Source organism: Marmota monax, unplaced genomic scaffold (genome assembly GCF_021218885.2).
Source record: "Marmota monax isolate L192 unplaced genomic scaffold, Marmota_monax_Labrador192_F-V1.1 WCK01_AAM20220418_F8-fsc00557, whole genome shotgun sequence".
Lineage (NCBI taxonomy): Eukaryota > Metazoa > Chordata > Mammalia > Rodentia > Sciuridae > Marmota > Marmota monax.
Window position 1 is genome coordinate 184,198 of NW_026693972.1, and position 15,954 is coordinate 200,151.

The 15,954-nt window shown below is 33.0% G+C and overlaps 1 pseudogene; it reads left to right on the plus strand.

Annotated features, from left to right (window-relative positions):
- Positions 1-3,602: 3,602 nt before the first annotated feature.
- On the plus strand, positions 3,603-13,836 carry LOC124106407 (G-rich sequence factor 1-like; annotated as a pseudogene).
- Positions 13,837-15,954: the final 2,118 nt, after the last annotated feature.

Sequence of the window (15,954 nt, forward strand, 5' to 3'; positions counted from 1 at the left end):
CTATATGCTATTTTTGAAGGCATCAGGGATTGAACCCAGAGCTGCTTAACCACTGAGTGACATTTCCAGTGCATATATATATATATATATATATATATATATATATATATATATAGCTACAGAGTCTCTCTGAGTTTCTTAGAGCCTCACTGAGTTGTTCAGGACCTCATTAAGTTGCTAAGCTGGCTTTGAACTTGCAATCATTCTGCTTGGTCTCTTGAGCCTCTGGATTTAACATTTATTTTTATTATCTGAAGGACAATTTCCCATGACCTTGAATTTGAACATCAGCAGTCTGAATCAAAATGTTCAGTTAATGTAATAAAAAATGTTGAATTTAATCATTCTCTTACTAGTAATATTTAGGCTATTTCAAAGTTTTACAACTACAAATAATTCTGCAATAAACATTGCTGTACATAATAAATTTCTAGGGAAATTATTACTAGATCAAAATAATGATTTTTACTGGCTTTGACTCCTATTTGCTTTTTGAAATTGAGTTTAATAAATTTAAACCAGCATCAATTGTATATGAAAGTAAATACTGCATTTTGTTCTCATAAGCATTGAGAATTATTATATGAAAAAAATATTTTTATTAATTTTAATTGACATCTTTTATAACATTAGTGAGATTGGATATTTGTTTCCAATGTGTAACCAACATAATTTATTCTTTATTGTAAATTATTTAATTATTTATTGGTACTTTATATCTAAGTGTCCCCTAAGTTTTTATTTTTTTTAGTAGATTTTAATGTTTGGGGCAGGGGATGTAGCTCAGTACACATATAATGTACATGGATATTTTCATATATACAGGGGAACTGATACTTTAGTTTTCTATTTCTGTCAGATATTTTATGCTTTAGAATTCTTAGCCTGAATAATTACAAACACACACACACACACACACACACACACACTATATTATTCAGTTCTTTTTTCATACTTTTTATTTAACTAGAATTTATTTTTTATTATTTTATGAGGTTCTTCTCAGTATTTAAACAATTATCAAAAACACTTGTGGCTATTTGTATATTCTGCTACATATTTTTAAAATAAGTTTCATCCTAAAATAATTTCTAATATAGTTCAACACAGAATTCAGGTCTCTTTTGTTCTATGTTATCTCTAGATATTCTTGGACATCTGGGGAGATAAAAATATATGCTAATATTTAAATATTAATACTCCTTTTCTTACAGATGCAGTATTCAATAATAAAATATATATGATTTAAATATGCTTAATGGAGATATGAAAATTTGCTTTTTATTGTTGTATCTTCCAGAAATTCCAAGGAGCAAGAATATTTAGACCTGCCTGTATGTGATAGATCTTGGTCTTGTGTACATAATGAAATCATTTGGGAACTGGAAGAATAATGAAAATTGTATCAAGTAGTTGAAGAAAGAATACTGTGAAAAGACAATTACCACCTTTTCTTTTTCTATATTTTATTGTGTGTCAAAGCAATTTTCAAAAAATGCATCAGGTATGTTTCCAAAATTTTTATGTTCCAGAAGTTTCTTTAAATCTAAGGCAATAAAAAAAAGTTAAAACTAAATATTTTTAAATTGGCCCTGGAATTCTGTAGTGGTATTATTTGATGAGTGTTGAGTTAGTCCAATAGTTTATTTACCAAAGCATTCTTTAGTTTATTTGTTTACTCAGCAAATGGTGTCACTATTACTTAGCATATAAATTCTTGATACTGAGAATAAAAATCATAAGCAAACCAGAAATATCCTTTATCCTCCTAAGGTATATAATCTAGGGGAAAGACATAGGATCCAAGTATAATAAATATGTATGAATTGTAGGTCAGATGCTGGGAAAAGCCAAAGGATTTTTAATTGGTGGATGAAATCAGAGAATAATTAATTGAGAAAATAATCCATGAGCTGAGACAAATTTTTAAAAATTTTATTGGGAAAGGGGAGGAATAAAAATATATTGATGAAGAAGCAAGTTTACACAAAAGTTCTGTGGTGGAAGGAAGCAGGGAGATAGAACAATTGAGAGGAAGTTAATTTGTGGAGCAGATGGGGACAAGATTTTGTTTTGATTCTGTGCCTTTATTATAAGAGTCAAAACATATATTAAAAGATGTTAAGTCATGTATAACTAAAAAGAACCAATAACTTTTTTAAACAATGTGAGGGCCCAAACAAAATGTTTCTCTACTCTGAAGAGTCAATTGAGTAGGGGTGCTGGTTTTGATTTACAGAGTAGATGGAAGTCAATGGAGCAGATATGTGAAGGCTATGGGTATAATCTAGGGAAGTGATGTTTCTAAGAAGTACTGTAAACACTGGTCAATCTGCCCCACACTTGATTTTGGAAATATAGCTTTGTAAGCACACAGAACTCTTGCAATTTACAGTGTCTATGGATATTTTCATATTTTAATGACAAAATTGAGTAGTTTTAACTAAGACTGTATGAGCCTGAAGGCCTAAAATATTTCTCTCTTTCCTTTAAAAAAAACTTTCCAACTTCCAGATCATTAAAGTAATGATGGAAATTGACAATTATGTGGACTTTGCGAAAACTATTCTATTGGTCAAGTTTTTGACTTCTAGCAAGGTACTGTAATTTTATTCCTAGAATATTATCTGTATTAATGATATTTTGTGACTTGAATATTCTATTCTTCTATAAGTTCTTTGCCTCAGAATCTGTGTTTATAGGACTTTTTAAATGCAAATGTGCATTTAATCATCTGGGTTTCATTGATGAAAGATTAAAATATTATCTCTATTTAATAAGAGGTTTTAAAGTATTAGCACAGATGCTACATTATTTTTATACTCTTTCTATTCTCTGATGGAATGATTTCTTTCAAAACTTTTTAACTTTAGTTAATATTTTTCAACTCCTTTAGTTTTAATATTTATTTTATTTCCATTCTATATTGCTTCAAATTTCACCATCTGTAGTAGGATGTAATAGCCTGCTAAGTTTTCTACTTGTTCCAAATATTGATGGAAATGAGTCATAGGAAATGATAATGAGGTAAGAGTTCTCTTACTCTTCTTTATGACTGCCAGTAGTGTTAATGGGAAGTGGTACAGCTTGTAAGAGGTGAGGCCTAATGGAAGTAAGTTTACTAAAGCATGTATAAAGCCATATATTGCTTTAAGTAATATTATTCTTCTGAATGCTATTAGATAAGCTTTTTTATTCTACGCTACTTTAATAAGAATGTGAAAGTTATTTTGGTTTTATTCTATATCAAGAGGTGCACTGAATGCTTTATTTACTTCTTGTTGTATGTCCATTTAAATAATATTATCTTCCTTTTATAGTAATCAGAACTTACTATTGAGAGGTTTGTTTTTTACCCAAGTTTATTATCACAGTGTATAACAAATGCATTTTTATTTTTTCTTGTAAATGAAATTCATTTTGAATCAGCTAGGAGATACTATCTTGCTCATATTTTAAAAAATACAAAATTAGCAATAACATCATAAAAAGCAGCAAGACATCTACTAGTTCTAATAAACCCAGTAATCTAAACGTCCTTGTTTCAGCCTGGTTGAACAAGGAGAAATGATCAAAACATTTTTAGGGTTTTTGTGACAGAGATGGATATGGAGATGCATATAAAGATGAAGATGGAGATGGAGATGGAGATGGAGATGGAGATGAAGTGAGGTCATAAAAGGGCTATTCAGCAAAATTTTTTTATGAGTGCCTGAAAGAATTTGATTTTTATATAACTATTTGTGAATTGAGGTGAGTTATAATTCTGTTATACTTTGGATCCCAAAGGTTTATGTGTTGAAGGGTTAGTGCCCAGCCAGTAGTGTTAATGGGAAGTGGTGCAGTTTGTAAGAGGAGAGGCCTAATGGAAGTAAGTTAGGTCATTGAGAGGTGTATCCTTGAACAGGATGTTGCGACTCTGACATCTACCTCTTTCCCTTTGTTTCCCAGGTGCCATGAGTGGACCATCACTGCTCAACCAATACCTTCCTCCTTTTATATTGATGTTCCTCTAGTTTTTTTTTTTTTTTTTCATAATGGTGGACAACTAACTCAACTTCTTTTCTAGGTCACTTTCTTGATGGTCTGAACTAATCAAACATATGAACCCTTATAATCTCCAGCAAGAATTACTACTGAAATTCAAATTTATACTCTTAGTTGTGGTATTTTTCTTGTCCAAAATAAACCTCATTAGCTGCTAAGAAGTTTTATCCCATTTTGTTCTTGTCATGCACTTGAACTCCGAGTGAAAATAAAGTGAACTAATACTGTGTATGACATGGAGATGTGATGTTGATAATACTGGGAAGTGGGCTGATTCAAATTTCACCATCTGTAATATGATGTTATAGCCTCGTAAGTTTTCTACTTGTTCCAAGTATTGATGGAAATGAGTGATAGGAAAGGATAGTGGGGTAAGAGTTCTCTTATTCTTTTTTTATGACTGCTGAGTATTCCATTGTAGGAAAAAAAAACTGATAGCCACAACTAAGATCTTCATAGTTGAAGTTAAAATGTTTACTATAAAATTAGAAAGTGATTTCTTTATTATTATAATATTATTTGTACCCTGTTATGGTTTAGATATGATGTATTCACCAAAAGTTCATGTGTGAGACAATGCAAGGCAATTTAGAGGTGAAATTTTCGATTATGAGAACCTTCACCTAAAAGGGCACCAATCCACTAGTATGGATGAACTGGGTAGTAACTATAGGTAGATAGGTTATGTCTTGAAGAAGTAGGTCACTGAGGATGTATTTTGGTGGTTCCTAATTGGTCCCTGGTGAGAAGAACCCTCTCTATGCTTCCTGATTGTCATGTCCTGAGCTTCTTCCATCCTTCACACACTTCCACCATAATGTTCTGCATAACTTGGAGCACAGAGCAATAGAGGTAGCTTTCTGTAGATTGAGACTTCTGAACCTTGAGCACCAAATAAAATTTGCTTCATCAAAATTGTTCTTTTCAGGGATTTGATCATAGCAATGGAAAGTTTGACTAAAAAAAAAAAACTCTAATTATTATTTTTTATTCCTTGCAGAATAAGGTTGGTACTATCTTCTAATTCCAAGTTACAATGAAAAACAGAGAACATTGTTCTTTACTGGTAGGACACTCACACTCTGAAATGAACAGTGGTTGTCCTAAAGAAAAAAATATTTACCTCATTTTTATTTCTAGGCATACTACACATTTTGTTATTCATATCTTAGAAATGCATGGAATAAATTCTATAGTATAAAATATTTAAACATTCAAATGTGGTAAAGTGAATTAAGTGTTAAGACCCTGTAGTTTACTTGCCCTAAAAAAAATCAGGACCCTGAAATTACAATGGCAAGCTTGCCCAGAGGAGTTGAAACTAAAATCTCACTCATCTTTATTCAGCAGCAGAATTTTATACTTCCCTGTCTACATGAAAGGTACTAACTCTGCCATCTGTGACCTCCCCAAGTTCATTCTTACCAAATTATAGAGGTTAATGGTATGTAAATGTAAGATCAGTTTTACCTCTCTTCTTTCTAAAATAAGCTGGGTTGTTTCAATTAGGGTCACAGACCTAGTTGAATTTAATTAACTAGTCCTTGAAATTTTCCCGGCCATCTTTAAATACCAATATTTATGTGATTACACATTAACATTAATGTTGTTGTTTCTCAATATTGGTGCATTAGATATTTATAACCTAAATCATTGCACACTTTTTTTTTTGAGGACACTCCTGCCATTATTCCAGTGTGTGACCATGGAGACAGCATTATTACTATCTGCTTTTGTCTTTCAAACTCTTCTCTTCCTTGCCTTAGAAAGGTGAATCTTAGTCTACGATTTTTTCCATCTATCCTTTTTTTCTTTTTCCTTTTTACCTAATGATCAATGTATGTTCTTCCTATTTTAAGTGTAGCCCATATGCTCTTAAATATATATAAAAACAATTCTTTTAGGATTGGGAATGTATCTCACTGGAAGAGTACCTTCTTAGTGTGGACAATATCCTAGGTTCTATCCCCAGCACTTCAGCAAAAACAAACACAAAACCATATTCATTTTTGGGAAAAAGCAACAGAGATAACCACCTTAAGAAGACTTCCACTACAGGTACTGGTGACTCTGATGGCTCTGATCCCTTGGGCTTCTCTCTTGTACCCATTTAGAGAGGCCAGCCTCTCTGTTAGTCAGTGTTCCCTTATCAATCTCTGAGTAAATTTCAGTAAGAGGAGACTAGAAAGGATTAGACCTAGAAGTACCACAAAATATTCAGAGAAATGGAAAGGTCAAGTTCATAACTGGAGGGCCCATAGGCTACCAAGAAAGTTTCATAAAGATTCCTGTGTGAAAAATTTGGTTTGGAACATTCAGAGTAGTAGATCATGGCATGGTGGGGTGGGGAAGTTTAGTAAAGGAAGAGATTTTATACAAGATAAAGAACTGGCTTCCCAACTGTGCTGAGGGTCATCTCAGAATTAAAGAAGCATTACTGTTCATCTGAGAGAAGTTACTTTTGCCTGGCTCTCTCACACTTGCCTGTCAGACTTCCTCAACTGGTGTCTATAAGTACAGTTCATCACACTTTCAAGACCTCTGCAAGAAAGCCTCTGGAGTGATTTTTTTTTTTTTTTTTTTTGGTCTTACTCTTCTCAACAGGGCCTTTTTCCTCTTTTCCTGACAGGTAATATTCTTCAAATGACTCAGATTATAAACACAAAACAAGGCCATGATAGCAGATAGAGGGAGTAAGTGGCCCATTCCCATACCTGGCCTCCTCCTCTTCCTGAGCTGACCTCTCCTAACCTACTTGAAAAGTCCTGAGTCTCCTTCACATTGTATTTTTTTAAGTTTTTTTTTTTTACTTTATTGATTTTTAAAACAAAAAATAAATGTCAGCAGAATGTATTACAATTCTTATCACACTTATAAAGCACAAATATTCATATCTCTGGTTGTATATAAAGTATATTGACACCAATTCATATCTTCATGTATATACTTTGAATAATGATGTCTATCATATTCCACCATCCTTGCTAATCCTCTGTTATCTCCCTTTCCTTCCCACCCCTCTGTTCTATCTAGAGTTCATCTACTCCTCTCATGCTCCCCCTCACTACACCACTATGAATCAGCCTCCTTATATCAGATAAAATTTTGGCATTTAATTTCTTTGGGATTGGCTAACTTCACTTAGAATTATCTTCTCCAACACCATCCATTTACCTGCAAATGCCATGATTTTATTATCTTTTATTATAGTGCAAGAATTAAAACCAAGAAGCAATAAATGGGATGGATTCAAACAAAAATGTTTCTTCTCAGCAAAAGAGCCTAATATTTGGAGAAAATTTTTACCCCTCTCACATCAGATGGAGCATTAATATTTAGGGTATACAAAGAATTCAAAAAGTTAAGCACCAAAAACCAACCAAACAAAAACAAATAACTCAATCAATAAATGGGCCAAGGACCTGAAAAGACACTTCTCAGAAGAGGATATACAATCAATCAACAAACAAATGAAAAAATGTTCATCATCTCTAGCAATTACAGAAATTCAAATTAAAGTTACTCTAGAATATCATCTCACTTCAGTCAGAATGGTAACTGTTATGAAAACAAACAAAAATAAGTGTCTGAAATGATGTGGGGAAAAAGATACACTCATACATTCCTGGTGGGACTGCAAATTGGTGCAGCCAATATGGAAAGCAGTGTGGAGATTCCTTGGAAACCTGGGAATGAAAGTATAATTTTTCCCAGCTATCCCTCTCCTCAGTCTATACCCAGGAGCTTAAAATCAATGTACTACATGAACAAATCTGCATCAATGTTTATAGCAGCACAATTCATAATAGCTAAATTGTGGAGCCAACCTAGATGTCCTTCAGTAGATGAATGGACATAAAAATGTGGCACATTAGATTCATAATGAAGATATTTACCCTGCATACTAAATGAGATCATGCCTGTGTAATACATTCTCTACTCTGAGGAAAGCATACAGATTGACCCACTTGAGCTGCTTACAATTTAGCATTTAATGATGACAACACTATTGCCACACACAGAGGCACAGTGTAAGGTTGTCCTGATTAAAGAATCTCAGTAGCCTAAAGCTTTTTTTTTTTTAATTTACTTTTTTAGAAAAATGTTTTGTAATTGAAATTTTAAGATGGGTTCTTACTGATTTTTTTTTTTTAATTCTGGAACATATCTGGTAAAAAATATATGAACTGATGAAGAGTATTTTTAAATGTTATTTGCACATCCAGATGGGAATTTTGCATACACAAGAAAAAGCACAGTTTTCCAGGTTTTATCTACAGCCTGATCTATTTTATGACTTGCAGTAAAGTCTCATCAGTTTCTCAGTAGCGTGGTTCTTGGGTGGTGAAGGCGATACCCCCTCTCACTGTATTGACAAGGTCACAGTGAAAATAAGTGCTGGCAAAGCCCCTGTCCCACTGTCATGGCAAAGTCACAGTGAACATTAATGCTGGAAAAGTCATGATGTTTGGTGGGAAACTGAAAGCAATAGACCCTTTTTTATGTAATTGGGACTTTTCATTTTCATGCTCATGTTCCTAACAGGAGGCATGAGTATGTTAAATTCCAAACCAAATTAAATTTCAGATGGCTAGAACATGCCTTAATTGTAGTTCATGCCTTGAAGGCTCTTTTACTACCACTCAGCATATCAATGACAAAGTAGAAAGCTGCTCTACTATCTCAGTGCATTGAGGACAAAACTGATAATGGACAACAATTATTCTCCAAAAGGTCACGAGAAATTTAGACACCACATTGATTATATCAACTAGAACCCAAGCCCATATTACTGGCCTCTCAGAAAACATAATCATTATGCTAATTGTACAAAACCCACCATATGTAGTTTAATTTTGATTAAGGAAAGTTATGTTATACACTTAGGAAAGTTAAGATATATAAGGATACATTTTTTTCATTTCCATAAACCCTCTTTTACTTCACATAGGGATATATGATGAGCATATTTATTATTGGGGGAAAGTAGACTGATGTTTAGAAATTACTTTTAATTGAGAAAGATTATAAAGATATAAGAACTAGTGTACCTTGACTGAGAAAAAAACAAACTCTTTGATAAAGCAGCTCAACCAGTTTTATGAGAGCAAATTTAGGAATTAATTAAAGTAGTTTTATTAGACATATTTTAGAATAATATTAGAAGTATTATTCTATTTAGATTCTTGGGTTTAGAATTTTTAGGATTTTAGTTGTATGGGTTTCTGATATGTTTTAAGAATAGTTTATAAACTTTAGGATATTTTAAGTATAAGATTTAAACAGACTTTTTTTATATGAGAATTTTAGATTAGAAAGAAAAGCACAGGTGTACTTTAAAACATAAAGTTAATGATACATTAGGAGACTTAGAGTCTGGTTATGTAGTTTGGCATTAGTTAATAAGAAAATCTGAAAAAAATGTAAATTAGTGATGCATTTTATTAATGATTAATAGCTAAAAATTCACACCCTGGAAAAATGTAAATTGATGTTACATTTTTCTATACTCCTAATTATGGTTAAGAAAAAGTTATGTGTTGGCAAATTTTTGAAATTGTATAATCAATGATGTATTCTGAATCTATAATGATGAGAAAATTGTAATAAAAGCTGGTCCAGAGAAAGCTTCATTAGAATTCTCTCTCTCTGGAGATTGCTTCAACCATATGATTCCTGTCTCATCTTTTCGGTGACACCACTCACCCTTCAGGACTCCTTGGACTCCACTAGGCCTGGAACCTGGAACTCCTGCATGTCTCCCTCTTTCCCACTCCTTTTTATATCTCCCAGTGAGGTGGTTGTTTTAAGTGCAAATGCCTGAACTGCAGAGTCCCAGGCCAAGCCCCTTAAGGATTTGTTTTGAGCCTTTAGTTTTTTGGATAGCTGAGATAATTTGGTTCATTAATTTCATAGAAAAATAAATTATTAAAACTATTTACAATGACTTCAAATATTTCTGGTTATCATTGTATCTAGTGCTTTTGTGTTTATTTTAAACTATGAAATATTTTTCTTATAGAATTAATTTAAATTGAACATCATATAGTTTTGCATTTTAATGGATTAGCTAGTATGAATTTATTTATTTTTTGCATATACACTTAGCTGTTTTACAGTTACTTGCTTATAGTTCAAAGACTCTTTTTATGTTATTTTTATATGTTAGTGTCACAAACACCCTGCAAAGTATGTAGGACTACATTATCTTCATTATTTGACTAATAAGGAAACAGACACAGGTCAAAAGACTTTACATATTAAAGTTAGTGATAAGAAATTCTAGTATTAGTAGGTATGTCTTGATGCCTGGGACCCTTTTAAAGTCACCAGTTTTTTTTTTTTTTGTTTTTTTTTGTTGTTGTTGTTGTTATTCCATGTAATCTTCCTAAAAACCCTTGAATAGAGTAACTATTCCCACTATATATATAAGGAAGCTGGCTTAGGGAGATTAAATTGTGTATTCAAAGTCATCCAACTCATAATGTAATTTTTGCTGTTTGCATTGAGCTGTGTTGTCCCTTGAGGTATTCTTCAAAAAATAAAATTGACAATTTATGTATAAACTTACCTAATCGATGCTTACATGACTAAATAGATCCCTTGGCACAAAGTATAATTTGCTACTGAATTTGATTGGTAAATTGAGTGTAATACTGCTGAGATTTGAAACACTGAAAGTTTACTGAGTTTTCTTTAACCATAAGTTATCACTGTTTGCTATTTAGAATATATTTTTCAAGACCACTAAATCCAAAAGTAGTCCTAGAGGTAGCTCTCAGCTGTTTTTTGAGCATAGCTAAGGGTGGCTGCCAGAATGGTAGGATTTATATTGCAATCCTGATACAGAAGAATTTGTGCAAGCCTCCCATTTATCTCATTTTTGAATTGGAATCCATGAAGACAATGAGATAAATTGGGTAGCCCTTGTTTATGTCATGTTTCAGGGGGAGGCTGTTTTTCTGCACTGTGACCTAAACCTCAAAATGACTTGACTTTAACAACAGAATATGATAATAATAATGTTTTTATCTTCTTTCTGAAATATTCAGTTTATTTCACTTTGATCACATCATGTTTGTGAGGTGATAGGAAATGGTGATAGTAATTTTATTTCCTAGATAGGGCAATTTAAGAGGTTTTTTTTTTTTTTTCACAAATCAGTTTAAGATATGATTTTCAACTTAGGGCTTCAGGTTCTACGAAACCAAGCTTAATAATCATGTTCATTAGGTTAAAAATAGTATATGCTTAAATATTTAAGCAGTATTTTAAAAGATTATTTGATGGTATTCAATTCTTGGTACAAATTTCAGTGGTTGAATATTACAATGCTTCATATAGTACATTCATTTAGTATATTCTAATTATTTGACTACAATTATTATATCATAACATATAAATAAATTTTGTTGTTTAATATTTAGAATATATTTATTCTTCAGAATGAGATAAAATGCTACCATCTACATCTGCTGGAATTATAACAAAACATTTTTTTAATATTGATTTAGAGTAATTTAATTTTAATTATTTTTCCTGTATAGATGTTAAGATAAAATGGGGGCATTCGTTATCTTAGAAGTAAGAGAAGCTATTTTTTATGTAATTTCTTTTTTATGTTTAAATTTTATTTTAAAGTACTATATTTTCATATGTTATAAATTCAGAATATTTTTTTTAAAATAGTATTGTTTTTACATGAAGGCTGTACCTTTTTTTACCTACGTTTTTTATGTCAAACCTGTACCTTCCATATAGGTATTATCTAGTAGTAAAGCTATAATTTAATTCTGATTAAACAATTTTATGTGAAATCTTTTGAAAAAAATGTAAATCTTGACTCTTTTGTTTACAGGCCAAATTTCTTACCTGCAAAGATAACTAACTACATTAATCTTAGCCCAGCATTAAAATTGATATTAGAATATTATTTATAAAAATGCTATTGTTTATTTAGCATATGATATTCAATACTTTCATACTTAATATTTAAACTTAAAATTTTATTTTAAATAGTACTTACATTTATAAGAAAAAAAAAACTGTCATTGATTCCTGAATGTGGTTATAATGTGTATTTCAGCAATATTTGTTTTACAAATTAATGGATTTGAAATGTGTCTCTTTGCATATATCGAGTGATTAGTTGGGCCTTTATTGCCTAGTGAACTGATTTGCAAAAGGATCTTTATCTGCCCCTGGAGACACCTACCTGGCCCTGGATTCCACTTCCCCTCAGCTAGCATTTCACAGGCAGCTGCCTCTTGTCCCGAGATGCCTCAGGAGGAGGCCCTGGTCAGAATGCGCTGTGTACTATGGGCAATGCTCCTGGGCTGAAGCTAAAACTACAGCAGCTGTGGGGGCTGCAAATGCAGCATTGGTGCCTCCTAGGGACTGAAACTGTAACTGAAGCAGCTGCAGTGGCTGCAACTGCAGCACCAGCGCCGCCTGTTTACCCTTTTATTCCACCACTGGCTCCTTCCCCTTGGGCATTTCTGGCTGCCGCCACTGCCTGCTGCTCTTACACAGGGCAGCTGCAGCCGATTCTTAGTCTTGGGGCTTCCAGATCAGGCTTCAGCCCACCAAGAGACTGATGGGCCTTTCCCTGGTGGCCACCTCAGCGGCGGCCACTGCCTCCTAGCTGTCTCTGCATGCTCCTCTGTTACCCCAGTCACTGGCAGCCACCATGGGCTCTGCTCAGAGCTACAGCCAGGAGTCCAAAACTATCCACCTGGAGGGCCTTCCAGCACTCCTTGAGTATGAATTGACCCCATCCAAGTTACAAGAGGAGGTAGATGATATTTATCTCATTGGAGCTCAAGGATTGCCTTGGTCATGTACTGTGGAAGATGTTGTTAACTTTTTCTCAGACTGCAGAATCCGCAATAGTGAAAATGGAATACATTTCCTTTAAAATAGAGATGGGAAATAAAGGGGTGATGCCTTAATTAAAATGGACTCAGAGAAGGATGTGCAGAAAGCCTAAGAAAAGCACTGCATATACATGGGTAAGTTATAAGTGGAAGTATATGAGATAAATAATGAAGATGGGGATGCCTTAATGAAGAGCCTACAGGTCAAGTCATAACCTGCGTTGAATGATGGTGTAGTTCCTTTAAGAGGAATTTCTTATAGTTGCAATGAGAAAGATATTGTAGACTTCATTGCAGGACTGAATACATTGGACATTATTTTGTGATAGATTATAGAGGTAGAAGAAAAGCATGGAAAGACTATGTGTAGTTTCAAGAACAAGAAATGGCCAACCAAGCCTTGATGAAACACAGGGAAGAAATTGGTAACTGATATATAAATATATTTCCAGCAGAAGACTTAAAGTTCGAACCCATGTTGGCTCTCATAAGGGAAAGAAAATGGCATCTTCTCCTACTGCTAAGTATATAACTGAGCCAGAAATGGTCTTTGAAGAACATGAATTAAATGAGGACATTAGTCCCACGACTGGTTTTGAAAAATTCCACCTAAAGAGATGTCAGAAAAGCTTCCAGAGGCTGTTTATTTTGGAACTATGGCTTCTTTGCATTTTGTCCACATGAGAGGATTACCTTTTCAAGATAATGCCCAAGATATTGTGATTTTTTGCTTCCCTGAAGCCTGTGAGAATCACCATGGAATACAGTTCCAGTGCAAAGGCTACTGTAAAAGCTGATGTGCACTTGGATACCCATGAGTATGCTTTTGCAGCTATGCTCAAGGATAGGTCCCATGTTCACCATACGTATATTGAACTGTTCCTGAATTCATGTCCAGAAGGAAAATAAGACTTCCAGGGACAACCGATAGTAAGGATGAAACGAGAAGCATTTCATTTGCACATTTTTCTTGGACATGGTCTATAAAGTTTCTGTTTATTGGCAGCAACAGTTAGAGAAAGGATTTGGGGTCTGGGGTTCATGCTTCTAAAAAACACTCATAGTGAACTGCTGAGAAGGAGAAAAATTCAATTCTTAAATTTTTCTTTAACCTGTTCAGGATCTGGTTAAGAAAATCTGATTAATTCTTTATTTTATATAATTAAGCAGTTTCTTTTTATAGAGGATATGTTACCCATTATAAAGACCACCTATATTTTACTATCTTGGAATATTTGGAAAGTGATGTGTTCAAGCTGTTGATTTTGCCTATGAATTGAGAGTTCTGATGTGAAGCTTCTTATGGATGAAATAATGTTTTATTGTAACCAAACACTCACTAAAGAAAGTTTTCAGCCCTTAAAACCATTATGGTGTGTCAGAATAGTTTTCATTTTAGCTATATTTGATTATTTAGATAGGGGTAGTGATTAAAATAAATAAATACCACAGGTTAATTAGTATAAATTACAACTTGGCAGTATTATGTCTTTATAAATATTTTGCCTTTCAAAACATTGGGATTAAAAGAATTTAATATTGATGCCTGTCTGTTTTTTTTTTTTTTTTTTTTTTTTTAAATATTTATTCATTTATTTTTTAGGTGGACATAACATCTTTGTTTGTATGTGGTGCTGAGGATCGAACCCGGGCCGCACGCATGCCAGGTGAGCACACTACCGCTTGAGCCACATCCCCAGGCCCGATGCCTGTCTGTTTTGAGGAAGTCTAGTCACAACTTAAAAGTTGACCCCTGGTTTTTGTTTGTTTGTTTGTTTGGGTAAACCTTAAGGGTATTTGTTATTGGTAAAGTGATATGTCATAATAGTCCAGACTTGGAAGGACATTGATGGCTTTACTTGATTAAAACCATGTCTATACAGGAAAAATCTCTGTCTCCTTATTTGCTTTTTCAGTGCAGTGGCACATCCCATATTTTAGAACAAGTAGGGGTGCCTTGCTTTAAATAAAAATAGCATTTAATATATAATTGTGTTAAGGGTTTATGGATAAAGCTACTTTTGCCACATTGTGGCAGTTCCTTCTTCTTTAATATTAAAGAGATTGTTATTTAAATATTGGACAAAATGGCTGGCTTTAAAATGTATAAATTATACATTAATTAATAAACTATCTTTATGTGCAAAAAAGAAAAGGGAACTTTAGATGGTATTTTGAATAAGTTGGAAAAAGAAGAGGATTGTAAGCTTTTCCAATTGGAAAAAAAGAGGATTGTATGCTTTCCAACAATATGCTTTTGTTTTCTAGTGTTTGCTAATATAATAGGTAAAATGGTGTTTTTGGTTTAATTTGCATTCTTTGAATACTGGCGAACCTGTTATTCTCTTTATTTACTTGTCAGCTGTGTGGATTTCACCTACAGTTGCCAAATTTATAAAATAAAAATTGAGGATTCACTGATAAATTTGAATTTTATGTAAACCACAACTAATATTTTTGTTTGTATTATGCAATAATTGGGATATGTTTATTTCTGAACAGCACTCATTGTTTATTTGAAATTCAAATTTCATGCAGCATCCTGAATTTCTCATAACACTCCTTTTTTAACATATTTTTTTTTTAGTTTTCCATGGACTTTTGTTTATTTATATGTGTTGCTGAAAATCAAACCAAGTGCCTCACACAATGCTAGGCAAGTCTCCACCACTGATCAATAAGCCCACCCCACGGTAATGCACATTTTACTTTATGATTTTATCAAATTTTCAGTTGTATTTCCTGTTTTTTATTGTATTTGTAAGAGTACTTAGCATATATTGAATATTAGTCCATTGACTTTTTAAATTTTGGAAACATAGTTTTGACTGTTGTTTTAAATTCATAATGTTCTTTGCTGAAAAACAAGTCTGTAATTTCAGCAGAGGTAATTTTCTCAAAATTTCACTGTGTTGTTTATGCTTTTATTTTCTTTAAGAAATCGTCATCATCTACAGTTGCAAATATATTATTCTACAGCATTAGTGGTTCCAGACTTAACACATCTAGACTATGATCGTGTGATCAAGGA